The sequence below is a fragment of the Grammomys surdaster genome, unplaced genomic scaffold (assembly GCF_004785775.1).
Source record: "Grammomys surdaster isolate TR1022 unplaced genomic scaffold, NIH_TR_1.0 172, whole genome shotgun sequence".
In the NCBI taxonomy this organism is placed as follows: Eukaryota; Metazoa; Chordata; class Mammalia; order Rodentia; family Muridae; genus Grammomys; species Grammomys surdaster.
Genome location: NW_021604620.1, coordinates 3367259 through 3382125, shown reverse-complemented (window position 1 = coordinate 3382125; position 14867 = coordinate 3367259).

Here is a 14867-nt window from a genome sequence, read left to right as displayed (position 1 = left end):
ACATCCCCTGGCCTGTGCATGCCTTTCCTCCCTGCCTCACCTGCTGTAGGCTGACAAGTCAGCCTGTCCTGCCTAGGGGTGCTGCAGTGGATAGAACTCAGCGATGAGTGTCAATATACTCACGCCGGTCTCCTTATTCCCAGATGGACAGCTGCTCACACTGAGGAACACAGTGTAGAAGAGGCACTGAGCTCTCCTGAGCTTGCGGGACACACCATTTTAGCCTGCTCTATGGACCTGAAGGTGACAAACAGTACCTCATCGATCTGTGCTTGTGTATGCAAATATGTGTGGGTATGTGTGTGTACATGTGTGTGCATGTGTGCATGTGTGTGTATGTGCCATATGTGTACAGTCTATACAGCATAAATAAAGTCCAGGATAGGGATCACCCTGGATCTGGAGCGATAGGCGAGTGTGAGCCATCTAACACGGGTGCTGGGACACACACTGTGACCTCTGGAAGGCAGGAAGCACTCGTAACCACAGAGCAATCTTCCCAGCCTCCGATTAAGCTATTTCTTTCAAAACCTATTTTTTTTATTATTTTATGTATATGAGTGTTTGCTTTTATGGTCACCACCACATGATGCTTAGACCCAAAGAGGCCAGAAGAGGGCAGTGGATTCCAGGTTCCCTGAGACTAGAGTTGTGAGCCACATAGTGGGGTGGGGAATCAAATCCAGGTCCTCTGGAAGAGCAGCCGGTGCTCCTAACTATTGAGCTTCTTATTAAAGTATTTCTAGGCAATAGCATTTGGAGGTGGCAGAACGAAGGTGCGTTACAAATCGAAGAAAGAAAGTTCTCGTTTGTTCCAAAATAAACCACCAGATGTCACCTAACTATTTCTCTTGCTTCTGAGACTCTCTTGCTGTGTTGCCCAGTTTATTCTAGCACTAAGTTCTCACCTCAGCCCCCAAAGCTAGAACTTCTAAGCTCTTCTGTCACCGGAGGACAAGCTTTTAAGACAATTGGCACATGCCAAGATACTCAGCTAAACCCAAGGCAACTCATAAAGGACATAATGAGCTTATGGTTTCGGAGCGCTAGGGTCTGGAGTAGTGGAGTGAAAGCATGGGGGGAGGAACAGCTGAGAACCCACATCATGATCCAAAAGAACGAAGCAGAGAGTCACATTGGGAATGGTTTTTGAAATCCCCAGTGATACGCTCCCTCCAACAAGGCCACACTTACCAATTCTTTCCAAACGGTTAACCAACTGGGTCCAAGTATTCAAACATACGAGCTTTCGGAGACCATTGGCATTCAAATTACTATAGCCCTTAACTATTTACTAATTATTGATCATCACCATGAAGCATTGCCATCTTATAGGGTGATACAGCTCATACCTAGGATCCCAGCACTTGGGAGGCTGAAGACGGAGGATTGCTGCGACCTGGAGGCCAGCCTGAGCTACAGAACAAGGTCTTGTCTCAAAAAAAGCAGCAACAACCCTCAAATAATTAAGGCCAGGTTGGTGTAAGTTTTAGCAATGGCACCTGTAAAGCACCCGCTGGCCAGGCAGGATAAGGAGGAGATTAAAAGGCTGGAGGCTCACAGAGGAAGGGGCACTGTCTGCCTAGGGATCCAGGCTTCATTCTTGCAGGGATGACTACAGGAGAGGGACCGGGTGGCACAGAGGATGCTTCACTTGTCAGGGAGCCCGGTAGAGCTGCCCCTTCTTTGGGCTTTGCTGACAATTAGGGTCCTCTTAGAACTCACTGCATTCTCTGCAGCCCTGTTCCCATACCACCCAACCCTCCTGTCAGACGGGCTTCTCCCTCTGCTTTTCTGAAAGCTCTGTTTGCTTAATATATATATTAATATATATATATATATATATATATATATATATATATATATCTTAAATCCAAATGGGGAACACCCAGCTGTATCCCCTCTCCCCACAACCCAGAGGCTAAAGCGGAACCTGCAATGTGAATGTACTGAGGCTCAGTTTTACACAGATAAATAAGGGAGAATGGTCCAGGTCCGACAGCTGTTGTGTTCTCAGTTGTGCCCTATGTTAGGAAGCAATAGTGAAGTCAGAATTTACCCGAACAGGGAAGCTGAGCGCCAGACCAGAGATGGAGCTGCTGGTGTCCCAGGGGCTGCACCCTACCTCCCCCCAGAGTCCATCCTCTCTCCCAAGCTGTGCTGAGCCTTTATTCATGCATGAGGGTCTCTTCTGAAAAGGATGACTTGGGGTGTGACTTGGTAAGTACAGTGCCTGCTCTGGGTTGATCTCCTGCACCTGCAAGCAGCTGCATGTGCAGGCGCAGCTGCAATCCCAGCACTCAGAGGTGGAGGGTGAGGACTCAAAGCTACATAGCATCCTCGGCTACATAGCAAGTTTGAGACCGGCCTGGGAGGTGCATGGACAGAGAACACAGTGAGCCGTGGCTATCTGCGACCCATAGATGGAATCCTCAGAGCAAACTCACTGACTCTTGGAGCTTGGTCTCCCAGGCTCCAAAACCATCAGAAATAATGTGTTACTGTCTAAGGTCCCAGATTGTCATAGTTGTCACAGTAACCCTGGCAATTGAGATATAAAGGCAGATGTTAAATTTATCAGGTTATCCAGGATCTTACTATGAAGCTGAGGGTGGCCTTGAACTCCTGATCCTCCTTTTTCCACCTCCTGAGTGCTGAGGTTACATGTGTGTGATGGTTTGCCTACTCAGAATAACGAGTTTGGAGTTTTTGTTGTATTTTTGTACCTTATTGGGATTCCCAGTCCATCCCCCACCTCCCATCCCCCACCTCCCCATCCCTCCTCCCTTCTTCTCCCTGGTTGGCACCTGTGCTTTAATTTTGAATCTTCCCTGTCAGGTGAGGAGACTGAGGCTAGAGGACATTAAAGGGACAACTTGAGGCTACTTGTTACCCATGTCAGAGATTTACATGTGTAACATCTGGCCCTGGAAACAAGGTGGCTTCTGTAAGGTTCTTGAGCCCAGAGCAGGTGCCCACAGGCAGAGCAAGTGGCCACCACTCCTTTCCTAAGACCCTTTCACCATGGGAGCAGCTGCAGCTGGGGACAGGAAAAGGCTGGCCTGGTCGGTTCCACCTTCCAACAATTTTCTATCTGGAAACCTTGGAGCTTCCCCTTGAGGTGATGAGGTGAACTGCTTCCTCAGGCCTGGAATGAGACAGGCTGGGCAGCAGGGCAAAGATCCAGAGCTGAGAATTGGACATCTAAGTCTGTCCTGTGCGCCTGAGGGCCAGGATCTCATCTGAGCTCCACCTAGCAGCTTGTGAACTGTGTGTTCTCAGGTGTACCACACATTAGGAAGCAGAAGTGAGGTCAAGGGCCCAGGGGACCCGAGAACCAATCAGATTCTCAGTGTATATCTCTAGATTTGCTTTTGGACAAGGATTTCCCATGGCTTCCTACAGAACAACCATTTATGCATTTAAGAATGTACTTTAGGCTGGGCAGTGGTGGTGCACGCCTTTAATTCCAGCACTTGGGAGGCAGAGGCAGGCGGATTTCTGAGTTCGAGGCCAGCCTGGTCTACAAAGTGAGTTCCAGGACAGCTGCGACTACACAGAGAAACCCTGTCTCAAAAAACCACACACACACACAAAAAGAATGTACTTTAGGATGGGAGGTACCCACCTTTGATCCCAGCACTTGGGGAGTACAGAGACAGGTGGATCTCTGAGCTCCAGGACAGCCTATCTACAGAGTGAGTTCCAGGACAGTCAAAGCTACACAGAATTAGAGAGAAACTCTGTCTCAAAAAAAAAAAAAAATGAAACAAAAGAACAATAGCAAAAAGAAAGGAGGGAAGGAAGGAAGGAAAGAAAGAGAGAAGGAAAGTATTTTAGGGGATATCTCCCAGGCCTGAGGATTCTGTGCTGCCACCAGAACTGTATCACATGACATTGAGAGCGCACTTCAGTCTCTCAGAGTTGGAGAGCTTTCGAGGAAGGACAAGGCCAGCCCTCTCCCCAAGGAATGACGCATTACATGAGTGCTGCAGTCAGCTCTTCACACACAGTTATGGGCGGGTTGAAAGAATGACCAAAGAACATTTCCAAAAATAGTTCTCAATTTCCACTCCCAGTCAACAGTTCTTATTCTGTATGAAGAGAAGATACATACACCATACAGTCATGTGTTCCTTGACAGAGGAGACTCACCTGAGAAAGATGTCACTAGGTACTTCTGTCGTTATCAGAACATCACAGGGTCCCCTTACAGAAACTGAGAGGTTCACACGTCATTAGGAGATATGATCTCTTAGAACTTCCATTGAAGACATGGTGTACTGTTGACTGAAACATTTTCATTATGAGACTATATATACACCCACGTGGTAACTCAGAATAAAGTCACCCATTAGAACTCACATGGCCATTTCCTCAGAGCCAATTGATCCAGCCAGCAGAAGCTGGGAAGACCAGCCATGGGGAAGAAGGATCAGCAGTGTTTGGAGGCATCATGCTGCCTCTCTGTGAGAGAAGGAGTCTTTGGAAGGTCACTAACTTAGCTGTCACTTGAGTCAGTATTTTTTCTGTGGCTGGTCATCCACAGTTTGTGTTCTCCACAGCCTACCTTGGGGGTGGGAACTCTGTGTAAAACCTAGATGGAAGGAACTCTTGGGATGGTGAGCTTCTTCACTGCCCTGGCTGCCTTTGTCCATATATAACAGGCCCCACAGACAATAGACATTTCTAAGAACACTATCAAGCCTGTCTGATAGACACCATGGCCTTATGCTCTTCTCTCCACTAAAGCCCTCTGTCCTTTCTACTTCTGTAGGTGCTGGACAAACCCTTACCTCTGTAGGCACAGCAAGCCCTGGTCTCCGTGTGTGTGTGTGTGTATGTGTGTATTTATGTGTGTGTATGTGTGTGTTTATGTGTATGTATGCATGAGTTGTAGTGTGCGAGTGTGTGTGTATATATATGTGTGCATGAATGCTTATGTGTCTCCTGATGTGTGTTCCCATGTGCATGTATGCTAGAGACCAGCCTCGACTTGAAGAGAGGGTCCTGAGGAAGGGGTGTCTGGGAACAGGAAAAGAAATGACTTGAAGTCAACTATAGGGGTACAAGCTGACAGCCTTGTGTTCTGCTGGAGATAGCTCTCTAGACAGCTCTGTAAATAGCTCTTCTTGGCTCTGTAGTCTGCTCAAGACAGCTTTCTGCTAGAGACAGTTCTCTCCTGCTAGGAAAAAACAAATTCTAAAAGCTCTTCCCTTTGTTTTTTTGAAACAAAGTTTCTCTCCAAGGGGCTCCTGGCTGGCCACTTTCCAATATTCTAGCACTAGAGCTATAGACACACCCACCATACTTAGATTTTACAAAGTTTTTTTTTTGGAGGGGGGAGGAGCACATGTCTATGAGTGTATTTCCAGAGAGGAGAAACCTGATAGGGGTTAGAACACTCTGAATATAAGAGGCCCATCTCTTGGGCTGAGGTACTGGACTGAGTAAAATGGGGGAAGAAAAAGCCATCCCAACAATGGCATTCCCCTGTCTCTGCTTCTTGTTCCATAGAGATGTGAGCTGCCACTGACAGGAGCTGCTGCCACTGACAGGAGCTGCTCCCACTGCCATGACCTCCCTGTGTGATGGACTGCACCCCTTGAATCATATGCCACAATAAGTCTTTCCTCCCTTGGGCTGCTTCTCGTCAGTTTTTTGTCATAGTGAGGACCCATTGATTGATGGGTCACCTTAAGTCTAAAGAGGCAAAGGGAGGTAGAGGCTTCCAGAACTCACAACAGAGAGCCATGCACTCCAGAGAGAGTGCCCTGGTGGAGGAATCTTTTGGCAAGAGATCCAGGGGCTAGTACAATGGTAGGTTTCAAGGAGGTCAATATGGAAAATTAGGTGCAAATGTGTAGAGGTCAGCCTGGGAAACACAGATTGACCTGGATCTGAAGGATAGTATCAGTGACTTTCTGTTGCTGAGGTAAAACACCAAGACCTAAAGTATGTTATGGAAGAGTTTATGTTGGCTTGAAGTTCCAGGGGGCGAGTCCATCATGGTGGGAAGGCATGGTATCAGGCAACCTGAAGGAAGCCAAGAAACCACATTTTTAACCCTTGAAGCAGAGAACTGAAGTGGTATGACACCATAAACTCTCAGAGGCTGCCCTGTGGAACTGTCTTCAGCGAGGCTCCTTGTCCTAACCATATGACTTCCCAGACAGATGTCATCACCTGGGACTCAAGTGTTCAAGTGCATGAGCTCACAGGGGCACTTCTCATGGAAACTACAGGGATCAAGCTGACCACAGCTGACATGACTCAGGGAAAGGTCTGGAAATACGAACTCACAATCAGGCATTCAGAGTGCACAAGGACAGGCTGCCGAGAATAAGAATCAGCAAAGGTATCAGTTCCCAACAGCAGAACCACAAAGACTTTAGATGCAGACATCATAAATAAAGAATATAAAATTAGCTGCGTGGTGGTGGTGCACACTTTGAATCTCAGCACTTTAGAGGCAGAAGCAGGTAGATCTCTGAGTTTGAGGCCAACCTGATCTACAGAGTGAGTTTCAGGACAGCCTGGGATACACAGAGAAACCCTGTCTTGAAAAACAAAAAACAATCCCCCTAAATCAAACAAAAGAATGCAAAATTAAAATGCTAATATGCCCAAGGACACACAGGAAGGTATTAAAAACAACAGACTGGATGCACTAGCCATAAACTATGCAGGCTGACTGGAAATATGAAATTCAATAAAGAGTTGAGTAGCAGGCTAAACAAAGATGAAGAGCAACAAAGATTAAGGAAGTTTTGGTGGTGGTGTTGTCAGACTTATGTACAGAAAAGCATGAGGCTGGAGGGTAGGAGAGGTCAGGGGTGAGATACAGGATGAGGACTTCTTGGCACAGTTCTCATCAGTCTCAGAAGAAAACTGCCAGGGAAGACTCAGTCCAACCACCATCTTCTGCTGTCCATGTCCTTTTGTAATGTCCTGTTTGGAGTGTGGTTAGGGCCCATAGCTTGCTTCTAACCACTAGACCGTAGAAAGAGGTAGTGGGGTATGTCTTCCATGACGTAGTGTCCCGTAGGTTGAGATGACTTTTGTGCTAGCAGGTTCTCTTGTGGGTTCTTTCTCCATAAGATCTGTTCAGGGCTGGGAGCTGGTGCATTCTGGGAGCTCATAACATTAGTTGTATGCTAAAGGGTTTAGGGCAAATGAAGGTAAAACTTGCCTTGATCTGTAGAAGGTGGTTAGGATGCTAAGGTCCTGTTCTCCAACTGGTTCTTGATCGATCAATAAAGATAGCAATGACTGAGGATGGTCTGGGTCACTTAGAGTTCTTCTGGAGGATGCAAGGAGAAGGGAGAGAACTGGGGAAGAAAGAGGAAGCAGTAGTGGGAGGAGATAAAGCCAACCAGCCATGTGAGTTTTTCGTTGAAGTGGTCAATGGCTATCATGCCTGGGGTGGCAGGGGAGGTTTAGGAGTGCTCAGTCATTGAGTTAGCAGAAGCATTTTAAGATGAACTGGTGTGTGTGTGTGTGTGTGTGTGTGTGTGTGTTTATCCAAGGGAATCTGGGGTGGGGGCTGGTAGTACAGCCTACCCAGAGATTAAAGCAGGGTAGCAAAAATTACATGAATCATTGATCTTCATTTCAAAACGTCAGAAGCACTGTGTCCTGATGAGAAGCAGAGAGGGTTAGAAAAGACATGTCAGTCAGCAGTGCCTCTAACGTACTAGGCCAAGAAACAATGGAAAGATTTTCTTAAAAAAAAAAAAAATAAAGACTGAGGTGGCTCAGTCCACAAAGTGTTTGTTGTACAAGCATTAGGACCCGGGATTCATTCAGAACCCATGTGAAAAGCTGGGCACGGTGGCATACACTTGTAACCCCAGCACCAGGAAGGCAGAGATGGGAGATCTTCTGCCGCTCAATGGACACAGCGTCAAACCTGTTTTGTAAGCTCCCTGCCAATGAGAGATACTGTCTCCAAAAAACCTAACACAGGTCGGTCCTGAGGAACAACACCTGAAGTTGACTTCTGACCTCCATACACACATGTGTGTGCCCCACACAAACGTGCAACCACATGCACACACACAAAAAGGGGGAGAAAAGACAATGTGTCTGAATAGAATCAGAATGAAGTGTTAAGTCAACAGAATTTCAAGTGAGCATGCACATCTGCTCTCTGGTTTGAAAGACTAGTTATAACAATGTAACAGGTGGGACCTCAGTCCTTTATCCAGGGGCAACTGCTAGTTGCATTTTTGCAAAGTGTTATTGTGGATGAAATCAAATCTAAAAGCCCAAACTCTTATCTCAACTCAGAAAACGTCTCCAAAACGGTAGCAGAGAAAGAAAAAAACATGCTGTGATTGAATACACATTAAACAGAAGCCCCGCCCACCACGTACAAGCCAGGGTGGTAAGCGCTGGGGACAGAACTCCACCTGGGCATACTTGGCAAGTATTCTACCATGTAGCTACAATCCAGCTCCTAGTTTTTGTTTTCCTACTTTAATTTATCCCTTGATCATTTTATGCTTCTGTAATCCATTCTGGTCACCCATCCTGCCAACTCTCTTACTTGCCCCACTATCGACAACCCCCATTTCTCCCCCCAAGACCCCATCCCACCGCCATGTCTTTTTACTTTGTTTCTATTTTTGTTTCCTGACCCACTTAACCAGGGTCATTCACGTAGACATGGATGTGAAGCTACTCATCTGGTCAGGATGAACGCACAATGGCTTCAGAAGACAATGACTGCTGTTCCTCAAGGATTCCCCTGGGTGGGGTGGGGATCCACGAGCCTTTCACCCACCTATAACGATGTTTGTGGGCTCAGGCTTGTGCAGACTCTTACAGGCAACCACAGCTCCCATGAGCTCATGAGTACAAGGGCTATGCCACACCTAACATAGTATTTTACCACCCTTCTTCCAACCATCTCTAACTCTTACAGTCTTTTTGTTTGTTTTGTTTATGTTTTTGTTTTTTGAGACAGGGTTTCTCCATGCAGCTGACTATCCTGGAACTAACATGTTGAGCAGGCTGACCTCAAACTCACAGAGATCCACCTGTCTCAGCCTCCTGAGTGCTGGGATTAAAGTCAGGAGTTACTGATGCCCTATAACTCTTGCTTTTATCTCCTTCTTCCATGTGTCCTGAGGGCAGAGATAGAAATGTCCTGTTTAAGGCTGAACACTCAAGAGTCTCTTGTTCCCAGCACCCTGATCATCTGTGCGTCTCTACGTCACCCTGACCATCTGTGAATCTCTACATCACCCTGACTGTCCCTGAGTCTCCACATTAACTTCCCTTTGCTACAAAGAAACACTTCTTTGATAAGGCTGAGAACTGCACCAGTCTATAGGTAGAAACATAAATATTAGGAAGCTAGTCTGACAATGTTTGTTTAGTAATACAAAAGTTGTGTGTCCTCTTTTGCTTTTGACCTCTCCAGTTGTGGGCCTTTGACCAGGTACACAACACCAAGCATGCACTTTCTTCTGCAGAGTGAGCATCAGAGCCAAGTGTAAATTAGTAGGCTACTCCTATAACCAATGTGCCACTATTGCGTGGCTTCTCTGTATTCTTCAACCAAGGTGTGTTTTGTCTTCAGCAACAGGGTCTTGCGAGTCTGTTCTTGTGGGCAACCAAGAAGCTCTTAGGTTGTTTGTTTGTTTGTTTGTTTTTGAGACAGAGTTTCACACTAAAGCATAAGCTAACTGAACAGCACAGTGGGGCAAATCATCCTGTACTGAACAGCTTGCTTTCTAGAAGATTCTGCTATATCTTTTATGTTAGCCAGAAAACTTCTTTCTTCAATGTTTCCTCACATTTTTCTTACTAACTGCATTTAGACTCTTACAAAGAATGATTTTAGCTGGTGTGTCAAGTGACATTAAAATATATTTTGTACAAAATGAGAATGTGATATGACTTTTAAGGGATCTTGACATTGTGTGTTGTTGGACTTATAATGTCACACTTGATACTTATCTGGTTGCTCTAAAATTAAAAATAGACAATTTGGGGCTGGAGAGATGATTCAGCAGCTAAGAACTCCGACTTCTCTTCCAGAGGACCTGGATTTGGTTCCTAGCACCTGCATGGTGGCTCACACCCATCTATAACTCCAGTTCCAGGGGTTCAATACCTTCTTCTGACCTCCGTAGGCATTGAATTCACACGATACACATACATACATGTAAGCACTCACACATACATGCCAGTTATCACCAGCTGGAGGGATGCCCCTTCAACACCAGAGAGTAGAGTTAGTGTTTTTGTCAGGATGGAACTAGTTATAAAAGGCTATTTGAGTTGAGTGCTTTCATCTGCAGCAGGCTGCCTTGTACAAAAACCAAAATTCTTTCACAGAACACTGGTGCTGGGTGAGTAGTTTTAAACATCAACGAATATTGTCACTTGTTAGCTTTCTTGACCATGAACATCAGGGGGAAGGAGGGAGGAAGGGAGGAAGTAAACCCTTAAATCTGATAAAACACTTTTAGCAACAAATCAGGTTCAACATCAACACGCAAAACCAGCGGCTTCTGTGTGTACCAGATACAGCTATGCTAAGAAAGAAATAGGAAGACAGTCTTGCAGTAGCCTTGATGCAAGCAAAGAGAAAGGAATTGGGGCTGAAATTTATTAAAGTACAGTATATATGTGTAAAATTGTAAAAATAAATAGAGATTATTGCAGACTTAAAACGTTGAGACAATAAATACTTTCTCATGCCTGAAATTTGGGAGCCTGGCTTGCTGGGAGTCAGAGGATTGTTGTTAATTGGTTATGGAGACAGTCCCTGTTTCAAAAAACAAAACAAAACAACACCAAGCCAAAAAAAAAAAAAAAAAAAACAGAAGAAACAGGTAGAAGGAACTAGGGAGAAGACATGAACATCATGCTTCTGACTAGACCCCAGAAGCTCAGGATCCCAGTGTTGAGAACAGATGGAATGCCTCTAGCCCAAAGCTCCTCTGGGTAGCAAAGGTGACCACTCGCGGAAGTCCCCGTTGCAGCCGGAGGTTCATCCTCACAGCTTCGTGCGTTGGCTTCTCAGAGGTTCCCTATAGTTATGATCCTATTCCACAATGGCAGGCATTGCAGGCTTTCCTTAAAAATCTGGATGCAGTGGCTAGAGAAATGGCTCAGCCATCAAGAACACTTGCTGCTCTTCCAGAGGACCCAACTTTTATACCTAGCACCCAAGTAAATCAGTGGCTTTCAGCCACTTGTAACTCCAGCTCCAGGGCATCTGGCACCCACTTCTGGCCTCTTAGGGTGTATACACACTTGTGGCATACAAACTCATAGTCTGGATGCAAGCCTTCACAAACCTGCGACTCACGTATTCTGCATGGCTGTAAAAACCGTGCCGTGAAAGCAAAGCTGAGTACAAGCTCTGCCACTAGCCTGTGCAATGGCCAGGCCCTGAGCAGAGCTGAAGCAGCCAGCTACTAATGTCTGGATGGTGGGGTCTGAGAAAATGCTTCTCCAGGAAACCTTGTGATGCTCAAGCATCACACCCCTTGTTGAAATCCTTTAAAATAAAATTCTTTCAAATGCATATTCAGCTTTACACCTTGGAGTCTGCGATAGGTGGGGTCTATACATTTCTTAATGCGCTAACGGCACCTTTTCTGTTGTCCCAGAATGCATATCACCTTTCTTTTTCAAGTTTTATTTATTTATTTATTTATTTATTTATTTATTTATTTATGCTTTGCCTAGTTTACATATGTGCCATGTGTGTGGAGTGCCCACAAAAGTCAGAAGAGGGCGCCAGATCCCCCTGGAGTGGAGTTACAGATGGTTGTGAGCCACCATGTGGGTGCTGGGAGCTGACCCATCCTCTGCAGCCAGTGCTTCTGACTGATGAACTATCTCTCCAGGCCACTGGGCTCTCAAAGTTTCTTCAGTCTTTCCAGGACACAGGCAAAACAGAGACTGTAACCTGGGCTCAATAAAACAAAATACAAAATAAACAAGCAAACAAACAAAACCCCACATAAGTGGAGTACCAGCATCCATTGCTCTGTGCTCCCTGAGTGTGACACCCTATGATCAGCATCCATTGCTCTGTGCTCCCTGAGTGTAACACCCTGTGACCATCGCTCTGTGCTCACTGACTGTGACACCCTGTGATCAGATGCCTCACACTCCTGTTGACTTACCTTCTTTTCCTGTTGCTGTGATAGGTATTCTGACAATTTTAAGAAGACAGAAGCTGATCCTGGCTCGAGGCTCCTGGGCGTGGTCCTTCCAAGGATCCTGGGTGCAGTCTGCCGTGGCAGGGAAGTTGAGAAGCCCTTGGTCACATCATATCCACAGCCAAGATGGATGAGCACACACTGCTGCCCAGCTCCCTTTCTGTGTTCACACAGTCCAGGATTCCAACCAGGGAACCGTGCTGTCCCATACCCATAGAACACTCCAACGTAGACAAGCCTCATTGAAATTCTCTTCCCAGATGACTCTCTGTTGTGTCAAGTGTACATTTAAAGCTAATTATTTTATGTTGATTTTTAGGGTCATAACTCAGATCTTCATGTTTGCATGGTGAACCCGATATTTATAAGGTATTTTCCAGGTTGTCACAGTCAGGCTCTCTTCCCATTTCAGTGAATCCCAGTTATTAATCCCTACAGTCATGTTTGGGGCTTATCTCCCAGATGACCCCAGATCCTGTCAATCTGACAGTTCACACTGAAAACCACGCCCACTGTGGTGGACTGTGCTCTTAAACTGGGAGCCAAAATAAACCTTGCCTTCCTTCCTTGCTTTATCACAGGAGCTAATCTGGAGAATTTGCCCAGCGACTCACACAGTGACATTAAGATTGGGGGTTGAGGGGACACCGAGGTTGGGATATGATATATGAGAGAATATATCAATCAATTGCTATTGACCGGTTTCAGCTAGGAGCTTCTGCCTGGTACAGATGTGAGGCACAGAAGGCGGTGTCAGGTACGTGTGGGGTGCGTCAGATGGCAGGAAATGTGGAGCTTCCTGAATCTGTGTCGCTTCCCTGCTGTCCCAGACCTGGGTCCTTCTGTGGTGGACGGCTCTTACTGCGGCAGGCCTTTCCTAGTTCTTGTCTCTCCCCATCGCCCCGTCTTAGCTAGCTCTTTGAGCCTCAGGGCCTCAGCCTCCCTCCTCCTCTTTTCCTTCCACCTCTTCCTCCAGGTTCTTGCCCATAAGAACAGACAGAGCTAGAACTGAAACTTCAACAGATGTCATCTTTGTGGGTTTCTCTGAAGATGACTCTGCCCTGTGGTGAGGTTTGCGATGACTTTCTTGAGATGCAGGTTCATTGAAGTCAAAGGTCTCATCAGCATCAAGTCTATCCACGAACAAATGTGCTTCAAGCTTTACTGTCTGTTAGGGCTTTTGTGAGAGCTGGAGCGATTTCTGAGCCATTGTGTAAAAGAGGAGAGAGATGGACCCAGGTATAAAAACAATGGTAACCATTTGTGCTACTTCCCCCAGCCCCTGTCGCCCCTGGCACCCTTCAGGCTGAAGAGGAGACTCCCAGTGCTGCTGGCAGAAGGCCACCTGTGCTCAGGCCTCTGTGGTATTGCCTTGACTGAAGAAAGACACCTACTCAAAGGTGAAGCCCTTCCTGAAGCTTCTTGCATCTGGTGGCGGCCCAGCACTTGCGTGTGAGTATCTGGTTTCCTCTTTCCATCCGGGAGACGTCTCAGAGCCCAGAGTTTCCCGTGATGAGAGCTGAGAATAACACTGAGATAGCACCACAACATGGCTCCTCTGTGCCCACCACAGCGTGGCTCCTCTGTGCCCACACGTCTCCACTCCCTGATGTCCCACAGGTGCCACACTGAAGGGCATGCGCTCCGGCTCAGGTTCACACTGAAGGATGTGCACTCCAGCTCAGGTTCTGCTCTCACACCATTCTGTCTGAGCAGGTCCTTGCGTGTGTTTCTTACCTTACCTGCTCTGAGAGACCTCAGAGCTCACTTCACTCTCCTCCCACAGAGCAAGAAGGGTGCTGGAGATCAAACCACAGACTCCTTCCTGGCAAGGACTGAGCAGAGCCTCTTGCTTCTTTTTTTCTGGCTCTTCTAGACCTTAGGCCGTGCCAGGAGAGTGGAGCTATGAGCCCGACAGAACTGTCTACCATGGATACCGGGAAGTTCAGAGGCTGAGCGCAGAGGCTGCCTGGCCTCAGTAGCACCTGCAATGGAGAGTGGACACAGATCTAGAAATTGAGTTTATTGGGGATTATTATAAATTCTTCTTCTTAGCTCTTCCACTTGCTGCTGCTTCAATCTCAGCACGGGGGAGGCTGGGAGGGAAGGTGTTCTGAGGCTCACTGACAGCTCTAGGTTCAATGAGATACTGTCTCAAAAAAAATAAGGTAGAATTTGAAGAAGACATACAACATCAACCTCTAGCCACACATACACACACACACACACACACACACGTATGCACACACACATGTACACACACACACGTATACATACATATGTACACACACATACACTCACACTCTCTTGCACACACACACTGGAGATTTCAGACTCAGAGATTGAGGCTCCATCCATCTGGAACACAGGACCAACATTTTTAACATTCTCCACAATCCTAGAAATGGATAAAATGGAGAACCCTTGAGGATGCATATGAACCATAATTGTTATTTACTTGTAGAATATAAGTTGTGAACAAAGCCATGGGAGTCTCTGCACATACAGTGAAGAATAGGCCAGCAGCTCACCACCACTTCCCATCTGCAGCCTCTTACCAGGCAGGGCACAAGATGCCTTTTGATAAAAAGCATCCTTCCTCTGCCCTAACCACCATCCAGCTGTGTGTGAGACCACTGAGCTAACTTAAAGCAGGGCAGGCCTTAGAGAATGCGA